This window comes from Diabrotica virgifera, chromosome 9, assembly GCF_917563875.1.
Source record: "Diabrotica virgifera virgifera chromosome 9, PGI_DIABVI_V3a".
Lineage (NCBI taxonomy): Eukaryota > Metazoa > Arthropoda > Insecta > Coleoptera > Chrysomelidae > Diabrotica > Diabrotica virgifera.
The window spans coordinates 178,678,576-178,694,041 of NC_065451.1; the positions used below are offsets into that span (position 1 = coordinate 178,678,576).

The window sequence follows — 15,466 nt, forward strand, 5'->3', positions numbered from 1 at the left end:
AATCTTGACAATTCCTTATTTATAAACGATAAAGGGTAATCATTTTTTAATAAAACAGATGTTAACAATTGTTTTTCTGCTAAAAAGGAATTTTCGTTAGAACAAGTAATTTTGGCTCTATCATATAAGGATTTAATGATTCCCTTTTTAACGTTGATGTTGTGATTTGACTTGTAATTGAGATATCTGTTGGTGTGTGTTGGTTTTCTATACACTTGAGTCTCATATCCAATATCCTTCTTTGAGATCAAAACATCGAGGAAAGGTAGGCTGTTATTGTATTCCTTTTCCATTGTAAATTTTATTGTCTCTTCTTGATTGTTTATAATATTCAGGAACGTATCCAACAATTCTGATCTATGAGGCCATATTGAAAACACATCATCTACATATCTCCACCATACTGTGGGTTTTAAATTTTGTTTAGAAATAATATTAGTTTCGAAATCCTCCATAAATATATTAGCCAATAATGGAGATAAAGAAGAGCCCATTGCTAGACCAAAATTTTGTTTATAGAATTCATTGTTTAGTTGAAAATAGGTATTATGGGTACATAATGTCAATAACTCCATTATAGCTGATACATTTAGTCTTGTCCTAGTTGCCAATATATTATCATTCTCCAATTTCGCCTTGATTATGTTTAAAGTTTTATCTAATGGTACATTTGTAAATAAACTGTTTATGTCAAAACTTACTAAAATATTATTTGGATTAAATTCAATAGTTGATAATTTGTTTAAAAAATGTTTTGTATTTTTTATAAAAGTGTCATCATTATTAGCAAATGGTTTTAGAATGTTTAATAAGAATTTTGATAGTTCACTACAAGGAGAATTGATGGTACTACAAATGGGTCTAAGTGGTATGTTCGCTTTATGAATTTTCGGCACTCCATAAAAATGTGGTGTCTTACTGTAGTGAGGTGTCATTAATTTTCTTTGATAGTATGTTAGATCATTTTTAAATTTGAATAAAGTTCTATATATTTTGTTTTCCAGTGTCTTCGTTGGATCCTTCGTTAATTTGCTATAAGGTCCATTTGTAATTAGATCTGTAATTTTGTCCTCATATTGTATTTTATTCATTATTATAGTTGCATTGCCTTTATCCGCTGGTAGGATTGTTATGGAGTCATCATTTCTTAAAGTTTTTAAAGCTTTCATTTCCTCTTTGCTGATGTTCTGTTCAATTTGATTAGACTTTTCCAATTCAAGTTTACATAGTACCCTATATTGTTCTTTTTCATGAGTTGGTAGACACTGGGATATTTTCTCCACTGAGCTGATTATGTCTAATTTTGGAATAGATGGATGAGTAACAGCATAGTTTAAACCTTTTGACAATACCAAATTTTCCGTTGCATTTAAATGTCTATGTGATAGATTGACAACTGTCTCTAATATGTCATTATTTCTATTTAGGTTATCAAAAGTATGTAAACTATTTTGTTCTAAAAGATTATTAAATTTATTTAAATGTATATTTCTTTGTTTCTGATATGAATTTTCATAAATTATGTGTAAACTAAAAATAATTCGATCAAAATCAGAATCTGATTTTGCTATAATTTTTTATGACGGATATTCTTGAGTTGGGGTTAATTTCATGTAATCGAATGAACTATCTTTCAGTAAGTCGTCCCAGGAACGCAACTCATAAATATTGGCAATATCATTTTAAAGTCTTCTACTTTAAAATGTATAATATATGTCTGAATTGCCAATATAAATGAGTGAGATTAAATAAATTATTAGAAGAATTTTTTTGCTTAGCAACAACACTTTAGTTTATTTTAGTAATATTTTGTATTTTGACAACGGCACCCGATTTGGGCGTCGAAACGTTAATAAAATTATTTTTTTCATTTTAATTGTGGCTTATTTCCCATATAAATAATTAATAACAACTTTATATTCACTTATTTTAATTTATTTACTACTTAAAACTAAATAAAGTGGTTCAAGTACTTCTGCAACTAAAAACTATACAAAATCTGCAACAAAATGTTCGAAAAATACAACTAAAAAACTGCTAACGGTAAAAAATTTAAGAAACAGGTTGTATAAATAATATAAACACACACAATGCTTGACAGTTTCCTCCCAGCGTTTTCATAAACGTCAAGATCTTGGAATGCCTTATAAAGTGACATTGTAAAATGTTACTCAAAGGTTATAGTCGAGGAAATGAAGCATTTTGGCTCGCAATTTTTTCGACCAGCATGGATTTACTTGAAATTTTCACAGAAGATAGGGAATAGTCCAAGAATAATTTTCTATATCATACCGCTGTACGCTAAAACCTTGGGGGTGGTAGCCGCCCCATCTCGGGGGCGGGAATTTTTTATTACAATTTAACCATGTAAATCCATGTAAAAAGTAATTCTAAGAAAAAAATGTTTTTTACATTTTCTTCGTAAGACTAATATTTTTCGAGTTATTCTCGCTTGAAAGTAACAGTTTTTCGATGAAAAAATCGGCTTTTTTAGAGGGTTTTTTAAGTATACCTCGAAAAATATGCATTTAATTAAAAAAACTGTAGATAACAAAATTGTATCTTTTAGTAACACAAACCAAATTCTTTTTCTGTAATATCTTGAAGACCAATACAAACTGAGATACGGCATGTTAAAACTTAGCTTTTTTCGTCAAATGCATAATTTGAAATATTCAAAGTAAAATAACGGAAAAACTTTGAATTTTTCGAGGAAAACTTAATTTTTTTTTAAGCATACAAACAGGCCTTTCACAAAATAATAATAAAAAGTTTCTAGCCTGAAAATTAAGCAACTTATGATCAAAAAAAGGTTGGTACCTGCTTTTCTCTATGAAAAAATCAGTGAAAATAACCCCATAACTACCCCCCTAATTAAAAATTGGTCTTCGCCTTTCTGAAATTCCTTTTTATATTCGTATTATCAATACACCCAAGAAGTTTGACCTATTTAAAAGGCCTAATTTTAGAAAAATTGGAGTTTAAAGAAAAATTAATTTTTTGGTATTTCCCATTTTTCACCTTTTATTTCAAAATATCTCCGAAAATACTGGAGATTCGAAAAAAATGATAAACTACTGAATTGTAGCTTTTTTAATAACTAAAATTCCCTTGTGCACATATTTTCATTGCAGTGAACAGTTAGCGAGATATAGCTGTTTAAAACCTCTATTTACGAGCAAACACCCCCTTATTCGAGCCCTTTAAACCCACCCTAATTAAAAACTAAGGGATCTTACGGAATTTAGTTTACACAGTCTTAAAACTCTTCAAAAATCCTACAAAGTCATTTTTGAGAAAAAATTTTATCGCCAAAAATGAAGAATCTATGATTATAAAACGAATTTTTTTTTTTGAAAAATTCGGATAGTCCGCTTATGGATAGTTTTCAATGTATGTATAATACCACAGAACCGGTTCGTATACTGAAAGATGACTAAAAAACTATTTGTATTTGAATTTGTACATATTTGTAAATTCGTATTTTTGTGTAAATAAATGTTTTTGTAATTCTTTAATTCCACTTTTTTTTCTGTATAGATCTATTAAAATATCTACTTATAAAAACTGTAATGTCATTAGGGGTGGTTTTTAAGGGTTGAAATATTATGATATTACATCTAAAGCATAAGACAATCATTATTTATATAGTCAAAACCAAATTTTACCCATATTAAAGTTTACAATGTTTTTATATAATTTTTGACAATAAGGGGTAGTTGACACCCCTAAAAATAATCGACACCCTTAAGCATGATATAGAATATAAAGTACAGGGTGAGATAATCCTAATCCCAAATTTTTAAGTAAATCGATGCAAGCCGAAATTATTCTTTAAGGTAAGTAAATTTTTTATATATAGCTCCAACAAGGGGGGTTTTAAGGATTGAAATATTCTGATAGTATATCTTAAAGCATAAAACAATTATTATGTAACTAATACGAACCAAATGTTGAGAATATTAAAGTTTAAAATGTTATTTTATAATTTTTTACAATTAGGGGTAGTTTTCACCCTTAAAAAACCAAAAGCGTACAACGGCTCAATATAGAAAATGAACTAGAGGGTGTAATGAGCCTAATCCCAAATTTTTGTACAAATCGATGCTGGACGAAAAAATTGCGAGGTTTTGCCATTTTTTCAGCTTCATTTCCTCGACTATTATTGTTTTATCGGACATTGAAATAAATTTCATGTTGTTTCATAATTATATTTCCTTCCACACAATTTTGCTACTACAATGGTATCTACTTCTTCTTCTTTTTCTTCTATAGATATGACTGTCTGATTTTTCAATGTGTCTCCAGTAAGTTGTCATTACATCGTTTTCGTGGTCATCCCACTGATCGTCTTCCTATTGGGGAACCATCTCTCGCCGTCCTTACTATTCTATTTGTTATCATTTGGCTTATGTGGTCATTCCATTCTACTCCTCTGTTTCTTATTCGGTTATTAATGTTTTCTGCCTTGTCATTTTGCCATCTTACCATCGATTTTTCGAAGGGTTTTCACCTCCGCTGGTTCGAACAATCTTCTTTTCCTCTCTGTACCTGGTCGTGTTTCTGCCGCATATGTGATTATTGGTCTGATAACTGTTTTGTAAATTCTGCCTTTCATTTCTCTTCCGATATTTATATTTCTCCGTATTGTGTAATTCCGGCAACTGTTTGCTCTATTCACGTAATCTTCCACTTCTGTTTTGAGATTTCCGTAGTTAGATAGTGTGATGCCTAGATATTTATTTAAAGTCCATCACTTGTTATATTATCTGACCCTGCAGCTCTAATTTACATCTTATTGAAGTTGCTGTTATAACCTTGTTCAATTTTATGGTGGTTATAGTAAATTGGTGCACTATGATGGCCTGTCCGGTGATATTTTTATGTGAATTTTGCAGGTTTAAACAACAAAGTCTTTTAGGGCCAGGTCATTAGGGATAATGGAGTACCAGAAGTGAAACCGTTTATGCCACACACGTTCTTAATTACAAAAGAATCCTAACCGAAATGTGAGCATTGTAACGTCAAACTTTCGGTGAAACAATACATATAATTATAGACTGTCCAGTTTTCTCCACAGCAAGAAGCAATTACGGTATCCCAACAAACTTAGAGATAGCACTTGGTTCAAATTGTTCGTTCACAAATATGTTAAACTACTTAAGCTATTAATTTTGTAAATACCTAATATTTAATATTGTAAATCTGCTTCTCGCTCAACGAAACAACCTCCGTGCTTATGCGAATTTGTAAATAAAAAAGTTTGAAAATTTCCCCAAAATTGGCACTCCACTGTAAGACCCAAATATTTATAGTCATACAGAAATTAAATCTGTTCTGGTAGAAAATTAACAAAGAACGTTCTATTTTTGTCATATCAAAACGTAGGTACCTTATTATTAAACACTATTTTTGGCTTCTGCTTATTTTTAGATTACTCATGAACATTTCTGGGAAAAATTGCACAACTGAGACAAATGTTTTATAAAATATGCAGATTTGTTATTCTCATTTCCATGTTTAGAAATAAATATAAACTTGGCTGAATGTTTTGATTTAAAGGGCGTAGGCGCAAAATTTCGGGCCAATGCTTTTTAAATGCATTAATTTTTTTTAATCTTGAGAAAACTAATAAGTATTTTGAAAAATTTAAACGCCGAATGAAATAGGTACATCATTACCGGGGGTAAAACGCCCCTGAAAACTTATATAATGTTTAGTTTAATCAGTTGCAAGGGTGAAAAAGAAGAGAAAATTGAGTGTGATTTTTAATTTCAAATATCTCATTCAAAAGAAACTTCTTGTTTATTCTGAGGGACTTTTGGCCCTCTTTAATAATGTAATCTTTCATTCTGTGTTTAAATTTTTAATAAATACTTATTAGTTTTCTCAGGATTCGAAAAAATTGAATGCATTTAAAAAAATATTGGCCCGAAATTTTGCGTCTACTCTCTTCATATGAGAATTTAAAGAAATTTCAGACATTTTAAACACGTGAAATAATATTCATGCCTGCCAATTATTTTCACTGAACATTGCGCATTTGGGTTGCAAAAATAATTTGAAATCTCGTGATTTTTTTGCGATAATAGTTATTTTTCTACGGCCGTACTAAAAGAACCACTTCCACGCACGCATTTCGTTTCCGAAAGTTGCACTTTCCCGCACGGCGTGCGTGAAAGTAAATTTTCCCGCACGGCGTGCGGGAAATTAAAATACCTTGTAATATGGAATTATAATATATTATAATACATGCAATAAACTAATATTTAGATATTATTTACTAATTTATTTCAAATTTATCTTATTGTGTTCATGTTTTAATGAAATAAGCGCGATTATTTCATTCATAGGAGATTCTGACCAATAGAAAGCTACAGAAATCTGAATTAAATCGATAATTTTTGATAACTGCCCGTCGTTAAGTATATTACGTCAGATGGCCTTCGTTGCTACGAAAAAATACATTCAGTGACATTAATGACAATTAATGTTTTAAAAATTATAAAAGTGATGACTTTCAATCGTCAAATATTTATAAAAACTTTGTGTTTAATTGTACTAATTTGCACTTACATAATTTTTTTTTCTCTGATTCTGGCTTTGGTTTAGAACTAGAACCTTTAGCCACGTAATTGTATAACTTATCACTAAGTCAGGGGAGTAATGTGTAGTGTGTGTGTTGAGTAAGTGTCTTGTTACTTTGCAAAGTCGACGTCATTGTCTTTGCAAAGAGACGCTAATTGTTTCCGAACGTCTGCGGTTACTTACATAAATAAATTACAATAAAATTTTGGTTTTCAACAGTTTTATTCATGAAATAATCGCAACAAATTGCACTCGAACTCTAAAATTAATATAGAATTTTTGCCCTCGTGACACTTTGACATAATTTCACTCGCCTTTGGCTCGTGAAATTAAAACTGTCAAAGTGTCACTCGGGAAAATTCAATAATTTTATAGCTCTTGTGCAATTACTACTGATAATTCGATAAAATAAAATTATTTTGACATAATATTTAAAAGTCAAATCAGTAGACAATAGGGCTTTTCATCGATTGTCATTTGTTTCGAGCTTTTGTCAAATGTTGTATAATCTGTGTATAATATTAATATACACGGATTATACGAGATATGCAAGAAGCTCGAAACAAATGACTGTGAATGAAAAGCCCTATTACAACGGTTTTGAATCGTCGTCATGGAAACCAATATCGTCGTCGTGGTAACCCATTATATTGAAAGTTTGGTTTTGACAACCTTGTCATAGAATTAATTTGTGTATTTTCACTTCTAAAATAAAAATTGATTTAACTCTAATTTTGTGGCTTTTCTACGTAAACGTTCCATGTATTTTGTCGGACAGAACTTCTAATTGATTTTGTTACCATTTTATTAAACTCTCATGCAAAAATCACCAACTGGGAATTTTAATGAGTGGAACACGAAGAGCATGTCAAATGACAGTAATCATGTTGGTTAGTAATAGCAGTTTGATTTTTGCATAAGAGTTTAATGAAAGGGTAACAAATCAATTGGATGTTCTGCCCGACAAAATATATGGGACGTTTTCGTAATTTGACTTTCCAAATTTTTAAACTGTTCCACAATTAAAACTTCTCCTATTCCAGTGTTCCCATATCAAAGTTTTTCCGACTAGACACCGTTAAGCTATAACAAATGTTCAGCTTGCTATTAATCAACTTTTTTTTGGTACGTGGGATCCAGGCCTAATAGTAGCCGCGAACGCAGATAGAGCGCCAAAAACAGTATTGCCACCTGGGAACTATTATAAATGAGCAGTGGAGCAACGTACAGGAACTAAAGTGCCGCATAGGAAAGGCATGAACGGTTTTTAACAAAATGAGCGCCATCTTCAAAAGCCACAACATATCCCTAGATACAAAAATGAATCATTTGAGATGTTATGTTTTCTCTATATTATTGTACGGAGCGGAGGCACGTACGTTTACAGAGGCTACTATTACAAAACTTGAAGCGTTTGAGACGTGGCTCTATAGAAGAATGCTGAGAATATCCTGTACAACAAGAATCATGAATAAGAAAATTTTAGAAAGAATGAAGAAGGAATCGGAGTTGTGTTTACCATCAAACGCATAAAACAGTAGTGTCTGGGACGCGTTATGAGAAATCAGCACCGTTACTCCCTGCTGCAGTCCATATTGTAAGGTAAAATTTTGGGCTCTGTAGAAAATGTCAACTAAAAGGGGTTACCAATATTTATTGTAAAGTGATAAGGTGAGTGTATAGGGCTTTTCATCGACTGTCAATTGTTTCGAGCTTCTGTCATGTGTCACATAATATTAATATATCTACGTCATACGTCTTTGGTTTGTATTATTGTAGATACCAATAACGTATGACGTAGATATATTAATATTATGTGACACATGACAGAAGCTCGAAACAAATGACTGTGAATGAAAAGCCCTATAGCTAGTCAACACAGATCGGTTTTTTCTTAGAGGACTTCTTAGAGGGTTTTTTGAAAATACCTCGAAAAATATGCATTTACTCAAAAAAAACTGCAGATAACAAAATTGTAAATTTTAGTAGCACAAACTAAATTCTTTTTCTATAATATCTCTAAGACCAATACAAACCGAGATACGACATGGTAAAAGTTAGCTTTTCTCGTCAAATGCATAATTTGAAATATTCAAAGCCAAATAACGGGAAAACTTTGCATTTTCGAGGAAAACTTAAATTATCTATTTTTAAGTGTACAATTAATCCTTTCAAAGAATAATAATAAAAAATTTCTAACATGAAAATAGAGCGATTTATGATAAAAAAAGTCGGTATCTGCTTTTCTCTACGAAAAAATCAGTGAAAATAACCCTCTAAATACCTTCCTAATTAAAAATTGGTCTTCACCTTTCTGTAATTCCTTGTATATTTGTATTGTCAATACAACTAAGAAGTTTCACTCATTTAAAAGGACAAATTTTAGAAAAATTGGAGTTTAAAGAAAAATTAATTTTTTGCACTTTCGTATTTTTCACGTTCCACTTCCAAATATCTCCGAAAATACTGGAGATATGAAAAAAGTGATACATTTCTAAATTATAGCTTTTTAATAACTAAAATTATATTGTGCATAGATTTTCATTACAGTGAACAGTTAGCGAGATATAGCTGTTTAAAACCTCTATTTACGAGCAAACACCCCCTTATTCGAACCCTTTAAACCCACCTCAATTAAAAAGTAAGGGATCTAACGGAATTTAATTTATACAGTCTTATAGTTCTTCAAAAATCCTACAAAACCATTTTTGAAAAAACTTTTTATCGCCAAAATAGAAAGAGCTATGTTTATAAAACGCGTATAATACCACAGAACTGGTTCGTATACTGGAAGTGGAAGATGACTTAAAAACAATGTGTATGTACTTCTACATATTTGTAAATTCGTATTTTTGTGTAAATAAATGTTTTTGTAATTCTTTAATTCTACTTTTTTTCTGTATAGATCTATTAAATTATCTACTTATAAAAAATTATATTGTTCTTAAGGGTGGTTTTTAAGGGTTGAAATATTATGATATTATATCCTAAAGCATAAAACAATCATTATTTTTAGCCAATCAAAACCAAAATTTACCCACATTAAAGTTTACAATGTTTTTATATAATTTTTGACAAGGGGTAGTTTACACCCCTAAAAATAATCGACGCCCTTGAGCATGTTATAGAATATGAAGTAGAGGGTGAGATGATTTTAATCCCAAATTTTAATGTAAATCGATGCAAGCCGAAATTACTCTTTTAGGATAAGTAATTTTTTATATATAGCTCCAACAAGGGTGATTTTAAGGGTTCAAATATTATCTTAGTATATCTTAAAGCATAAAACAGTCATTATGTAACTAATAAGAACCAAATGTTGACAATATTAAAGTTTAAAATGTTGTTTTATAATTTTTTACAAGTAGTTTTTTTAGGGGTCGTTTTCACCCTTAAAAAACCAAAACATACAACGGCTCAATATAGAAAATGAACTAGAGCATGAACTGAGCCTAATCCCAAATTTTTGTACAAATCGATGCTGGACGAAAAAATTGCGAGGTTTTGCCATTTTCCAGCTTCATTTCCTCGACTAAAACCATTTTACGTTGGACAGATTAGAAACTGTCACTAATGTTTAAAATACACAAATCCGTTGAGATTGGATTTAATAATAAAATTATTAATACAATTTAAAGTAAACATATAGTTTCAAAACATCGTAAAGCATTCAAGAATTAAATAAAGCTCTTTCGGCATTCTTGCAACACTTTTTGAAATCAAACAGCTAATATTTATTTTTGAAACCCACTGCAAAACTACTCACTAAATTTTAGCGTCCACTGCGAAATAATAGCAATAAAATACTAAATGAAATAAAAATAAAAACTTACAAAGTACGAAAACGTCAACTCAGTTCGATGTATTCGTTTATCGTTAGTCGAACTATATAGAAAAAAAATTTAAAGATAGATCGGCGTATTGAAAATTCGGACAGGAGCTATTTTTGAAATGGCTAGATGCATGATGTCACAAAAATACAAAATTAGAGATATTGCCACATTTTGTACGAGTTTTATTTCTAAAAAGAAGTCAAAGGCAGACCGTTCTATTATGCATGAACAATATTTGGTTTGACAGAACTGGACATACTATTAAGTACAAGGGATTTGGACAAATCGACACCCCCATCGAACAAGGTTGTAACTCAAGTTACATCTTTTTCAGATTTCAACACAGGCGAATTCAGCAAAAAATTGCGCACACGTCAATATAAACGACATAGTTTAATTCTCAATAGTTTGGCTAATAAGAAGTTCTATTTTAAGTTACGTATGCCATTTTACTCCATTTTAGCTTGAAGAAGGCAGTAACACTGGATACTCCCTATGTAAAATATTTACTTTATACTTGACGATTAACAAGGTTTTTAAATGAGTTACAACTTTGTTGCACGTATGCTTAATTTATAACGTATTCAAACATATGGTGCATCTCATAATTCAAATTATCGAAATAAAAGTAAAACGGATTTACGGAGTTTTTTTTCATTTTTGGTAGTTGCGGTTGACAAAATAAGTATCGAATAGTGTTTGTTAGGTACTTATATGTAGTGAAAAAGTTTAATATTAACATTACACATGTATTTTTAGAAATAGCACATTTACAAAACGAGGGTGATTCAATGCATGCCCTTATAGAAAAACAGAAAAAACATTGAGTCGTATATGCTCCACACCAATGATTAACCAAGATACGATATGCCAAAACATCAGGCAAGCCTAAATGCGTAAATGAAATAAATCAGAAGCAAATTCTAAATTTTGACCCATTTAAGGGCACACATGTTAATTTTGAAGTATGTAGATATTAATAGTAAAAGAGTAAAGTAATACAGTAAAATGGTTTAAAATTAAATATTTACAGATACGCAATAAAATGCGAAAAATTTGAAATATTTTATACCATGATTTTTTCATAGTGATAGAAGTTGTGTTGAATATTATTGTTATTGTAAAATTTATAATTTCCAATTAAAATTGTGGAAACTGTGAGTTGATATTTTGTTTAAATATACCATAAAAACTAATGTTCTCCTAGCTATATTGCAAATAACTCAAAACGTACAACCTTTTACTAGTTAAATGGGAAAAATAATTAACGCGGAGAGTGTAAAATGGTTGTTAGGCGAGTTACAACCTTTTTCTACGAATACTCATGTTTAATCTCAAGGTTGTATCTCAATAAAACTCAAGATTCTCAATAGCTAATAAAATTACAAAGCATACATCTCACAGTAATCCCTTATTATGTTATAAATATCATATCACATTAGTGTAAAAGGGTCTAATTATTTCGCTACAAATTTTTAAAAATTCTTATTTTCGTTTTTTGCCTCTCCTGTAAAATCGCTAAAAATGAGTTACAACCTTGTTCGATGGGGGTGTCGAAATAATCCGTGCACAAATAATCCCGGACAAAAAAATCCCCACAAATTATTACAGGGCAAAAAATCCCCAGAAAAAGAAAATCCGACAAATAATCCCCACAAAAAAATACCCACAAATAATCCCTCGACAAATAATTCACGGACAAAATATCACCACAAAAATTTCCAGACAAATAATCCCCATAAATTTTTTTGAACAAAATGTCCCCACAAAAAATTCCGGGCAAAAAATCCCCCAGAAATATTTGTTGCCGAATAGTTCTCAAAAGTGTTCCGGTGAACGCACTCAACGTAAATATTTTTCAGCCTCAGTGAATGAGAGTAAATATAACAATCGCAATGAAACCGCTTTTCGGCACGAAAATAATGATTAGCAATATAATTAATATTAAGCATGAATTGTAATTTCAACTACCAAGTTTAGTTTCAATTACCAAAAAAAGTTAATTTATTTTTCCATAAAGTGGGGGACTTTCCATTTTCTAATTTAATTTTCCGTTTACAACAATCGTTTTTTCCGATTATAGCGCCAAGTTACTTATTTTTACGTAAGGAATTCAAAACTGCAAAAAATGGAGGCTCCTATTTAAGATTTTAAAGTAACCCCCCACCCCACCTCGGTGGGGGGTCGTGTTGGGTGTCATTCGATAGATTTTTCAAAAATATTGAGCACGTATTTTTTAGTTTTTCGATCTGACGTTCATTTCGCGAAATATTCGCTATTTTTTGTGAAACTTTGTGACTCGTCCATTTCCTTACGCCCCGCTTAAATCGTCAGATTTTTTAAATAAACACCGTTTTGTATGTACATATTTACTTAACTTACCTTATTATATCTTAATATATATCTTAATCTGACGATTTCGAGTTATTCTAAGGATAGATTTTTTTCGGACCCCCTTAACGAACTTCCCTGTATGAAGAGCCAATATATGGTAGAGGTACATTTGCAGGCTACAAGGTTTCTCCCCATATGATAATCTGACGCGCTCGAGTAACTGCAAAAATCCTCACTTGGGCTCCTCTACCAAAAACCTGTGGTCTGCGCCTTCATAACAAAACTAAACATTCGTAATAGCGCAAAAATTTTTTACGGATACACACTTCAAAAAATACCCTACATAATGGATATACATAATATTTCTTGAAGATTTTTAGTCCGGAATTTTTTGTGGGCATTTTTTGTCCGAAGATTATTTGTCTGGGGATTATTTGAGGGGATTATTTGTGGGGATTTTTTTGTAGGGATTTTTGAAGTTATACTTCTTTAGTCACGAGGGTGAATTTTTACATTCCCTGGCGCATGCGCACACCGACAGTGTGGTATTAGTCGCTACATCTTTTAAGTTATGTAGCGCAAATAAGGTGTGCGTGAAAAATATATTATTAGTGTTTTTAGTAAACATATTTATTATAATTTTTATGTCTGTGGATTTGTCTTCCTCCTTATAAGTATTATTGAAAATGTTTATTTAATGTATCTGTCACCGTGATTGTAATTATGTACGAGAAATGACGACTGAATAAAAAAGCGGGGGTAGCTGGGCGCTAGAGCATTCGACTAGAGATCGAGAGGTCCCCTGTTCGAATCCTGACAAAGTCATATCCTTTTTTTTTTTTTAATTTTTGGTATTCTTTTTGTCCTTTCTAAAATTAGTTTAATATTTAAATACAATACAAAAAACTGTTTAAAGTAGACAGGTATATTGATTTCGTTGAAATCATAATATGAAGTTAGATTATATTATAATAGAAGTATAACTTCGTACGTGCGTACAAAGTACACACACATTCTTTTTTTGTCTGTGGATTTTTTGTCCAGGAATAATTTGTGGAGATTTTTTGTCCGCGATTATTTGTCCGGGGATTATTTGCCGTAGCTTCAGTATAGTAAATAAGAATACTCATTGTAGTTGTTGCTCTCCGATGCTTAAAAACATTCCGTCTTGTTTAGATTTCTTTTACTCCCGAACCATTGTATATATTTGTAACCAAAAATTCCTTATCAGGTAATTCAGGTCATTAGAATATTAGGTGATCACAAATTGATCATCCGGTAGAAGTCAAAGAATAAGAATTTGGCAAAACTCTTCAAGAATAGAGCACTGGAAGAATTTAAGGAAAAAGTTACGTTTAATGAGTGGTGCAAAGCAAAGTTCTGGTACGAGTTGAAGAGGAAGTGCTATCTAGAGAAACATTTGGTAAGGAGCCTCCTAGGGACAAAGTTACTTGGGGGTGTAAAGGTTTGGAAGGCTCTAGGAGAGGAAGAGGTATTGTGGCAAATGATTAGTAGGATATGTGAGGAACAAAGGATACCCTAACCATGGACAAAGAGCGTGTTGGTGCCAATTTATAAAGATCAAGGGGACGATTATGAATATAAGAACTATACCTAGAGAGTTATAGTTAATGTCGCACACAATGAAAATTTGGAAAAGAACTTTACAGCGAAGGTATGGAAAGAGTTTAGGTTTAAGCCAGAAAGAAGGACACAACGAATGTATTGTTTACTTTGAGACAGTTAATAGAGAAATACGGCGGGAAGAAAAGATACTACAATTGGTACTATAGTTCCAGAGAAAGCGTACGACACAGTTACCAGACAAGAATTACGAAGATGTATGAGACAGAGATGGATTTCTGAGAAGTAACTAAGACTCGTGAAGGATATTATATGAGGGAGAGTACACCAAAATAAGGACATGTCAGATTAACCGAAAGTTTTTCAGTGACGGTTGATTTGCATCAAGACCTTTCATTGAGTCTCTACCTGTTTAGGACTTAAGGTTAGCTGATCAAAAACCGAGTATATGTGGCTGGGAGGAACGTGAATAGTTGGGGACATCGAATATCTTCAAGAAAAGCTAGGACCACCGTAGGAGAATTTAAATATCTTGGCTCCTACATAACAAAAAAGTGAACACTATATCAAGAAATTGCCCGCTGGATACATACTGATTCTTCTTCTTGATGTGCCTATCCGTGACGAATGTTAATGTTGGCGATCATCATGGCAATCTTCACCTTATCTGCAGCAACGCGGAAAAGCTGCACAGATGTGTTGAACCAGGTTCTGAGGTTCTTTAACACCTGGACCTTCTAGGCTTCTTCCTGGACCTATCTTTCCAAATATTTTTCCTTGGAGGATGGTTTGTAGGAGGGCATATCTGAATTCATTTCGCATAATGTGTCCAGAGTATTCCAACTTTCGAGATTTGATGGTGGTCAGTACCTCTAGGTTCTTCCCCATTCTTCTAAGGACCTCCTCATTTGTGACCCGATCAGTCCATGGGATTTTAAGAATTCTCCGATATAGCCATATCTCAAATGCTTTTAACTTTCGGCACATATCCTCGTTCAAGGTCCATAATTCAAAAAGGACAGAGAAGACGTAACATCTCAACATTCTTACTTTTATACCAAGAGAAAGGTTGTGGCTCTTGAAAAACGCGCCCATACAGTTGAAGATTAATCTAGATTTTCCGATGC

The 15,466-nt window shown here is 31.7% G+C and overlaps 1 protein-coding gene across 1 annotated transcript in view; it reads right to left on the reverse strand.

The window, feature by feature from the left end:
* Nucleotides 1-10,541, reverse strand: part of LOC126892012 (uncharacterized) — a 74,141-nt gene extending 63,600 nt beyond the window's left edge. The window contains exon 1 of the mRNA XM_050661421.1: nt 10,422-10,541. The gene's annotated coding sequence lies outside the window, so the exon portion shown is untranslated. The remainder of the gene's footprint in view (nt 1-10,421) is intronic.
* Nucleotides 10,542-15,466: the final 4,925 nt, after the last annotated feature.